We start from the raw sequence: 10,143 nt of genomic DNA, 5'->3' as shown, positions 1-10,143 counted from the left end.
GAAGGAGGAAGGCCCGTTGGGGGGACCCCAGGAAGTGACCTCACTTCCCTGGCGACAGAGGCCAACGGAACTTGGAAGCTGGGGAGCTGGGCACCTACTGGTCCAGTCCAGGAGAGGACGGAGGAGGGATGGACTGGCTCTGCTGCATCCCGCTCTCCCGAGGCGGAGGCCGAGGCCGAGGCCGCAGGCGTCGTCACGGCAGAGATGGCCTCTGCCAAGCCTGCAGAACCTGGATGAGAACGCGAGGCGGACGCCTATGGGCCGTTGCCCGCAGGGACCCAGAGGTACCACCAGGAGAGGGAGCTCCAGCCAAGGGCAGGGACCTCTCGGAGCCCACACGGGAGCCCCAAGCCCCCTCCCTGGATGACTTTGTGCAGAGGCGGGTGGTGAGGGGTGGGCCCACCTCAAGCAAGAGCCGGCTGACGCGGGCTTGGAGGCCTGCTGGGCAGGGCCTGTCCACACCCCGGGACCCAGCTGGCTGGGGAGAAGCAGGGGGCTGAGGGGGGTAGGTGTGGAGTCAGGGCCGAGCCCTGCGTGCAAGCGGTACCCCCAGCCCTCCAGGGGGCTCTCGTTCCTCCCGGGTCAGGGGGGAGCCACTGGTGTGTGGCAGGGGTGTGGTGTTTGAGCAGGCAAGGCCTCCCCTGATCTGGGAGCAGAAGGTCAAGGGGGCAGAAGAAGCAGCGAGAAGCTCACAGCCCCACAGGGCTCTGACGCCTCGGGGCCGGGCCCTCTGACGCTCACTGTCATTGCAGAGTCCCCCACCTGAGACCCGCCAGGAACAGGGTGAGGAAGGCAGAAGGCCACCCGAGGAACCTCCACACAGACTGCTCCCCGGGGTCCTCTGCCGGGCTGGTGGGGAGCACAGGAGCACCAGCTGTGGCCATGAAGACACCGTCCACATGAGCCTGACAACCCTGGAAGGCCTGGCACCCCCTGAGGCCCAGCCTGAAGGTGAGAAGAGGGGGCCGGGGCTCTGGGCGCAGTGGGGGGAGCTGAGGTGTGGGCCGCACAGCGGGGAGTCCCCAGAGGATGGTGTTGGGCCAGGAGCCAAGACAAAGGCACACGCCCCGCCTGCAGGAGAGCAGAGCCAGCAGGTGCTGGCCGGGACTTGTCGGGAAGGCTCTGGGAAGACTGCTCTCCTTGGAAGAGCACATGGCAAGGCGGGCAGGCACCAAAGCTCTTCCTCTCTCACACCTCCAGCAGGAGACCTGGAATCCGAGGCCAAGACGCCAGCCGAGCCGAAAGACCCTGGAGCAGCCCCCAGAGGAGGTCCAGAACCACAGGAGGACTCAGCACCCGGGCAGGGAGGACCTCTGGCTCTTTCAGAGGGACACTCACGTCCTCATGGGGACTCACCCCCCGGGGAGGATGAACCCTCTGCTCCTCTCCCAAGAGGCCCAGCTCCTCTTGAGGAGTCAACACCCGGGCAGGGTGGAACCAAGGCGCCGCCTGCAGGAGGACCAGGCCCCCATGAAGACTCAGCTCATGGGCAGGATCAACCTGCTGCTCCTCCTGAAGGAAGACCAGAGCCTCATGAGGTCTCACCTCCCAGGCAGGATGAAAATCCTGCTCTTCCTACAGGAGGACGAGGCTCTCAGGAAGACTCAGCAGCCGGGCAGGATGAAAATCCTGCTCCTCCTCCTGGAGGACGAGGATCTCAGGAGGACTCACGAGCCGGGCAGGATGAAAATCCTGCTCCTCCTCCTGGAGGACGAGTCTCTCAGGAGGACTCACGAGCCGGGCGGGATGAAAATGCTTCTCCTCCTCCTGGAGGACAAGGCTCTCAGGTGGACTCACCAGCCAGGCAGAATGAAAATCCTGCTCCTCCTCCTGGAGGACGAGGCTCTCAGGAGGACTCATCAGCCAGGAAGGATGAAAATCTGGCTAATCCTCCTGGAGGACGAGGCCCTCAGGATGTCTCACCAGCCGGTCAGGATGAACATTCTGCTCCTCCTACAGGAGGACAAGGCTCTCATGAGGACTCAAGAGCCGGACCCGATGAAAATCCTGCTCCTCCTGCTGGACTACGAGACTCTCATGAGGACTCACTAGCTAGGCGGGATGAAAATCCTGTTCCTCCTCCTGAAGGACGAGGCTCTCATGATGTCTCACCAGCCGGGCAGGTGGAACATCCTGCTCCTACTACAGGAGAACGAGGCTCTCATGAGGACTCACCAGCTGGGCAGGATGAATACCCGGCTCCTCCTACAGGAGGACGAGGCTCTCATGCAGATGCACTGGCCCTGCCGGATGAATATCCTTCTCCTCCTCCTGGAGGACGAAGCTCTCATGAGGACTCATCAGCCGGGCCCAATGAAAATCCTGCTCTTCCTCCTGGATTACGAGGCTCTCATGACGACTCAGCAGCCGTGCAGGATGTAAATCCTGCTCCTCCTCCTGGAGGACGAGGCTCTCATGAGGACTCAGAAGCCAGGCAGGATGAACATCCTGCTCCTCCTCCTGGAAGACGAGGCTCTCAGGAGGACTCACGAGCTGGGAAGGATGAAAATCTTGTTCCTCCTCCTGGAGGACGAGGCTCTCATGATGTCTTACCAGCCGGGCAGGTTGAACCTCCTTCTCCTCCTCCAGGAGGACGAGGCTCTCATGATGTCTCACCAGCCGGGCAGGTTGAACCTCCTTCTCCTCCTCCAGGAGGACGAGGCTCTCATGATGTCTCACCAGCCGGGCAAAATGAACATCCTGCTCCTCCTACAGGACGATGCTCTCATGCAGACACACCAGCCCAGCAGGATCAAGATCCTGCTCCTCCTCCTGGAGGACGAGGCTCTCAGGAGGACCCCCCAACCGGGCAGGATGAAAGTGCTGCTCCTCCTCCAGTTGGACGAGGCTCTCAGGAGGACTCACCAGCCGGACAGGATGAAAAACCTGCTCCTCCTCCTCGAGGACGAGGCTCTCAGAAGGACTCATCAGCCGGGAAGGATGAAAATCTGGATAATCCTCCTGGAGGACAAGGCTCTCTGGAGGACTCAGCAGCCGTGCAGGATGAACATTCTGCTCCTCCTACAGGAGGACAAGGCTCTCCTGAGGACTCAGCAGCCGTGCAGGATGAACATCCTGCTTCTCCTCCCGGAGGACGAGGCTCTCAGGAGGACTCAGCAGCCGGGCAGGATAAACATCCTGCTCCTCCTCCTAGAGGACCAGGCTCTCCTGAGGACTCACGTGGCGGGCAGGTTGAAATTCCTGCTCCTCCTCCAGGAGGACGAGGCTCTCAGGAGGACTCACTTGCTGGGCAGGATGAAAATCCGGCTAATCCTCCTGGAGGACGAGGCTCTCACGAGGACTCACTAGCTGGGCAGGATGAGAATCCTGCTAGTCCTCCAGAAGTCTCCCGTCCACTCGAACCCTCACCAGCCCTGCAGGGGGCACTTGGCGCTGCTCTGGCCAAATTCCCGGACACTGATGTGCCTTTCCCTGTGCTAGATGGCAACGTTGTCCCGGCCTCTGCTGGGGACAAAGGGCCCGAGGAGCATTCAGCAGCCCTTTGGGGAGTGCCTGCCCTGACTGCTCCCGCACCCCCTGTACCAGGTCCTGGCCTGGCTCTTTCAAGAACCCTCGGCCCAGTTCCAAAACCACCTTCCCCAAGGTCCCCTCCGCCCCTGCCAGTGCCCTCCCCATCAGCTTCCCCCAAACCCCATCCCCTTGCTCCCCCTCCTGACATGGACGCTCCTTCCCCTCTCCTGATTTCTCTTTGGAGATGTGTCCAATTTCTCTTTCTGACTCATGTCATTTATGCTATAGTTCACTTTGTGTTTTGAGCCTAGAGTTGTTAGAACCTTGAAACAAAATAACAATAAAAAAAGGAAGTAGTTATTGATAGGGAAGTAATAAAAAGCACAAATTATTAAATAAAGCTAATTATTCTCAATCAATCATTGAGAAGCGAGAAGTGATTTGTGTGTGTGTGTCTTTTGGCCTTTGTCTTCTGTCTTTTGAGGGCTTCCCCCATGGCCTATGGAGGTTCCCAGGCTAGGGGGTGGATCGGGGCCAGAGCTGCCGGCCTCCAGCACAGCCAGAGCAACAGGGGATCCAAGCCGCGTCTGGGACCCACACCACAGCTCACGGCCACGCCGGATCCTTTCCCCTTGGAATGAGGCCAGGGATGGAACCCGCTGCCTCAGGGATACACGTCGGGGGCGAGACCTGCTGAGCCACGACGGGAACTCCGAGAGCCAGGAAACCATTGGAGGACCGTCCAATGTCAGCTGAATTGACGGCAGGGGCGGGGGTTGTGCACTTGTGCACAGCAGCTGCCCTTTCACCAAGCGCAGGGTCGCATTCATTCTTGGATGTGGTTGCACAGTATCCAGATCATGCTGATTCCCAGAGCTGAGGAATGACAAGGTTGCCATGGTTTAAACATGCCCACCAAAGCAAACGGGCTCATTCCTCGGGTTGAGGGGCCCCATCCAGGTCCCATCTCGTTGCGTTGGGGCGGAGGGACTTGCTCTCTCAACCTGTTTCTTCTGCAGCCGTCTTGTACCTGCCCTCATGTGGACAGGAGGAGAGGTTGCTTCAACCACCTCCCCAGGGAGCCAAACCGGCAGCAGGAGTTCAAGCCATCCGTGCACTCGAACACACATACAAGTGTGGGCACGGATCTGCTTAGAGCGTTTCACATCAAACTTGAAAGGTGAGAAAAGGACGTCCCATCCTGGCACAGCAGAAAAAAATCCCACTAGGACGCATGAGTTTGCATGCTTGATCCCTGGCCTCCCTCAGTGGGTTAAGGATCTGGCATTGCCATGAGCTGTGGTGGAGCTTGAAGAGGAGGCTTGGATCCAGCGTGGCTGGGACTGGGGCATGGGCTGTGGCAGGCAGCTGCAGCTCCAACTGGACCCCTTCCCTGGGAACCACCATATGCCCCGGGTGAGGCCCTCCAAAGCAAAACAGAAAAAGGAAGAATGAAAGAGTGTAAGATAAGAAACAAAACAGTGAGAGAAATAGAAAAAACATAAGGAGAGACTGTTGGGGCTTGGCAGAAATCAACCCACCCGGTATCCATGAGGATGCAAGTTCCATCCCCGCCCTCGCTCACTGGGTAAATAATCCAGGGCTGATCTGTCTCCTAGCCTGGGAACTTGTATGTGCCTTGCCCTGTGGCCCTAAAGAGACAGACAGCAAGACAGAAAGTAACACCAGACGAAAAAGCAAGGAAGCAAGCAAGCAAGACAGCCAATACCAAATGGGATGAGAGAGAGAGATGGCCCAGATCTCTGCCTCCCCAAACCCTGGGCCCGAAAAGCGGGGCCACTCTAGTAGGTCCTGGGTGTCTCCTCCCCTGCGGGGGCTGTGGGATGGTGGCATGGCTGAGGGACAGCGAGGCTTTCCGGACCCTGATACAGGCTCTGTCCTCCAGCCAGGACCCAGGGATTCCCCTTGGCAGTCCAGCTCATCCACGGCTGACAGAACGGACCCTTCCGGGCCTGTGACCCTCACGGCTCCGGGAGGAGGCCAAACAGCCAGGCAAGGCCCCCAGCGGACGAGCGGGTGCTGAGCCGAGTGTGGAGGGTCAGGCAGGGGCAACGAAGGCATGGAGAAGGGCTCGACGAGATCCCGCAGGAGCCAGGGTCCCATGGAGGCCAAGGGGGCAGGGGCAACGTGGCAGGGCCGCCCGGGGGAGCAGCCCTGGAAGAGGCCTGCTGAGGCGGGTGGCGAGGTGGCCGGCAGGGCTGGAAGCGCAGAAGGAGACCTTTGGGGGCATGTGCTGCCGGGGGTGTGCCAGGCTCCTCTGGCCAGCCCCACATCTGGCTTTGGGCCCCTGAAGAGGGATGCCATCATCCCAAGGACCCGGTGAGCTGGAACCCAAGCCTGGACCTGGCTTCTGTCCCCAGAGTGGCTCGCGCCTTGTGTTGAAACAAAAGCAAGGAGGGTCAGAGTCACTCCGAAGGAGAGCATGATGTGGATGGGATTTGATTGGATGCTTGTGTATTGAGGGCTGCAACCTTGGCACAGGGAGGGTTCCAGGCAAGGGGTGGAATCGGGGCTACAGCTGCTGGGCTGGGCCACAGCTACAGCCACAGCCATGCAGGATTTGAGCCACATCTGAGATACATACCACAGCTCACGGCAATGTTTATTACACATTGAATGTACATATGTATATAAAATTTTTTTTGGTTCTTACCTGTACCTGTTGAATATGGAAATTCACAGCCAGGAGGGATGGAATCTGATCTGAACCTATGACCTACACCACCATTGCTGAAATGCCAGATCCTGTCCCCACTGCACAGGGCTGGAGATCCTACGGGTGCCTCCACAGACACGACTGGATCATAACCCCACTGAGCCCCAGGGGGAACTCCAGCCAATCTTTTGGAAAATAGATCTTCCTATTAGGAAAGAGAATATGTGTATACGTCCAGATGGAACGTCCATCCTTATGAGGAGTTCCCGTTGGGGCTCAGTGGGAAGGAAACAGCCCAGGATCCATGAGGACACAGGTTTGATGGCTGGTCTCGCTCCATGGCTGAAGGAACCGGCATGGCCGTGAGCTGTGGTGTAGGTCGCAGACGAGGCTCCAATCCTGGATTGCTATAGCTGTGGTGGTGGCCGGTAGCTGCAGCTGCAATGCCACGCCAACCTGGGAACTTCCATATGCCACAGGTGAGGCCCGAAAACACAAATACAAATGAAGAACGCGAATTCTTAAGAAATCCATTTTGGAGAAAAATGAAACTTTGTGTTTGTGTGTGTGTGTGTCTCTTTTTTCTTTTGTCTGTTCAGGGCCGCACCCTCGGCATGTGCACCCTCCTTTGCTAGAGGTCCTATGGCTAGTGGACATCGTTTTGGAAATCCTAGCTAGTCAGGGCCCTCCGAGTAGAAAAAGACAGAGAAGGAAGCCACACTGGAAAGGAAGAAGACAAGCCATCCCTATTTTGAGATGAGAGGATCCTATACCTAGAGCATCCTCAGGACACTCCCAGGAAACTGGTAGAGCTCATCAGTGAATTTGGTAAGGCCACAGGATACACCCGTACTACCGAGAAATAGACTGCATTTCTATATACCAACAACGAATGACCGGAGAGAGAAATTACGGGAGAATCCTGTTTACTGTTGCATCCCAAAGAGTAAAATACTGAGGAATACACCTACTAGAGAGACAAGAGACCCATGCTCTGAAAACTCAAAGATGCTGATGCAAGCAATCAAGGATGACACATATCGATGGAGAGACTCGCCATGCTCTTGGATTGGAAGATTCCACATGATCATAATTGCTATCCTACCCAAGCGCATCCGCAGACTCAATGCAATCCCTATCCACGGACCAAGGACATTTTTCACAGAACTTGAACAAAATATTGTAAAGTTGGTTCGGTAGCACAAAAGCCCCAGAAGAGCCAAAGACATCCTGCAAAAGAGAAATGGAGCTGCAACAGTCAGGCTCCCTGAACTCAGACTCTACCATAAAGCAGCAATCCTCAAAACCGCACGCTGCTTCCACAGAGAAAGACATGTACATCAGTGGAACAGGATGGAAATCCCAGAAGGAAACCCCCCTCGCACCTACAGCCAACTCATCTGTGTGACAAAGGAGGCCAGACTATGCAGTGGACAAAAGACCGCCTGTTCAAGAAGGGGTGCCGGGAAGACGGGACAGCCCCATGGAAAAGAATGAAATGAGAACACTCCCTAACACCAGACACAAAAACAAGCTCCAAATGCATCAAAGACCTAGAGACACGACCAGACACTATAAAACGCTTAGAGGAAAACATAGGCCAAACACTCCCCAACATAAACGACAGCAACCTCTTCTCAGACCCACCTCTTAGAGCACTGACAGTAAAAACAACAATACACCAATGGGACTCAAGGAGCCTCAAGAGTTTCTGCACAGCCACGGAAACCCCAAACCAAACAAAAAGACTTCCCCCGGAACGGGAGAAAATCTTTGCAAATGAATCGACCCACAAGGGATTCATCTCCAAAATTTATAAACACCGCCCACCACTCCATACCAGAGCAACACAGCAACCCCTTCAAAAAATGGAAAGAAGATCTCAACAGCCAATTTTCCAAAGCAGACTTATGGGGGCAAAAACAAAACAAACAAACAAACAAAACACCTGAAAAGATGTTCAACATCACTCACTGCTAGAGAAACGTGAATCACAACCACCGTGAGGTACCACCTTACACCAGCCAGAATGGCCATCCTCAAAAGGTCTACAAACAATGAGTGTTGGAGAGGGTGTGGAGGAAAAGGAACCCTAGGACACTGTTGGGGGGAATGTCAATGGGTGCAACCGCTGTGGGAAACAGGATGCTGATGCCTCAGAAAGCGAAACATAGAACCACCACCCTTGGATCCAGCAATCCCACTCCTGGGCCTCTATCCAGAGAAAACCATGCCTTGCAAAGACACAGGTACGCCAGTGTTCATCGCAGCACTCTTTGCAGTAGCCAAGACATGGAAACCACCCAAGTGTCCATCGACAGAGGAGTGGATCAAGAAGCTGTGCTACATACACACCATGGAACATTCCTCAGCCATTAAAAGGAAAGAAAGAAGGGCATTGGTAGCAACCTGGATGGACCTGGAAACCATCGTGTTACGTGAAGTCATCAGACAATGAGACCCCAACATCCAAAGCTTTCCGTGACATGTGGACTCTAAAACAGGGCAGAAGGAACTTCTTTGCAGAACAGATCCTGACTCACAGACTTTGTAGAACTTACAGTTTCCAAATGAGAGAGTTTGGGTGGTGCGGGGATGCACTGAGGGTTTGGGATGGATGAGCTCCACAATTTGGTTTGATGATTGTTGGACACCTAGAAATGTAATAAAATTCATTAAGTTTTTGTTTACCAAAAGGAAGAAGCAGCCCCTTTCAACCCCTCAGAACCGAGGCCCTGCCATAGGGGACCCTTGAAGACGATCAGGATTTGGGAGCTGACCAGAGGCACACAATTCCCACTTGTTGCCTGGTGATCTTATTTTTTCAGCCACCCAACACCCCAGTCCATGAAGGTGATGGCTGTTGTTAAGCCTATCTTTTTTCGGTTTCTTCTTAGGGCTGCATCTGTGACATATGGAAGTTCCCAGGCCAGGGGTCCAATCGGAGCTACAGCAGCTGGCCTACACTTCAGCAGCAGAATCACCAGATTCATGGCAGCTCTGTGACCTACACCACAGCTCACAGCAATGGCAGATCCTTAACCCACTGAGCGAGGCCAATGCTCAATCCCCGACTCACACTGATACGAGGCCAGGGCTCATCGTGCATCCTCACACATCCTAGTCCCATTTGATTCTGCCCCACCCAGAGGGGAATGACACCAGTCCATATTTAGAGTATCATACATGAACATACATACATACAAATATATATATATATATATATGTATATATATATGTACACACACACACACACACACACACACACAAACACATGGATATAATTATGTGTGTGTGTGTGTGTCTGTGTGTGTCTGTGTGTATTGTGTTCTCAGCTGCATCTGGGTCATAGGGAAGTTCCCGGCCAGGGATGGAATCTGAGCTGAACCTGTGACCTACACCATCATTGCTGAAATGCCAGATCCTGTCCCAACTGCACAGGGATGGAGATCCAATGGGTGCCTCCACAGACACGACTGGATCATGAACCCACTGAGCCCCAGTGGGAATTCCAGCCAATGTTTTTGGAAAGAAGCTCTTCCTATTAGGAAGGAGAATATGTGTATAAGTCGAGGTGGAAAGTTCATTGCTATGAGGGGTTCCCGTTGGGGCTCAGTGGTAAGGACACTGCCTAGTAGCCATGAGGACACAGGTGTGATGGCTGGCCTCACTCCGTGGGTGAAGGATCCGGCATTGCCGTGAGCTGTGGTGTAGGTCGCAGAGGAGGCTCGGATCCTGCATTGCTATGGCGGGGGGGGGGGGGGGGAGGCCAGCAGCTGTAACTGCGATGCCATCCAGGGGTGGCCTTCAAATGCAAACAGAATTAAAGAGAGCTAATGCTTAGGAAATCCGTCATGGAGAACAATGCAACTGTGGGTGTGTGCGTGTGTCTTGTGTTGTTTGTCTTTTCAGGGCTTCCCCCCTCGGCATGTGCAGAGTCCTGGGCTAGAGTCGCAGGAGGCACCATGAAGGCACAGAAATCAACTGCCTTTCTA

This window comes from Sus scrofa, chromosome 14 (assembly GCF_054392235.1).
Source record: "Sus scrofa isolate SSC_HxYL_T2T_F1_AM1 chromosome 14, Sscrofa_HxYL_maternal_Yorkshire_Landrace_v2.0, whole genome shotgun sequence".
NCBI lineage: Eukaryota > Metazoa > Chordata > Mammalia > Artiodactyla > Suidae > Sus > Sus scrofa.
This window is presented reverse-complemented; position numbering follows the sequence as displayed.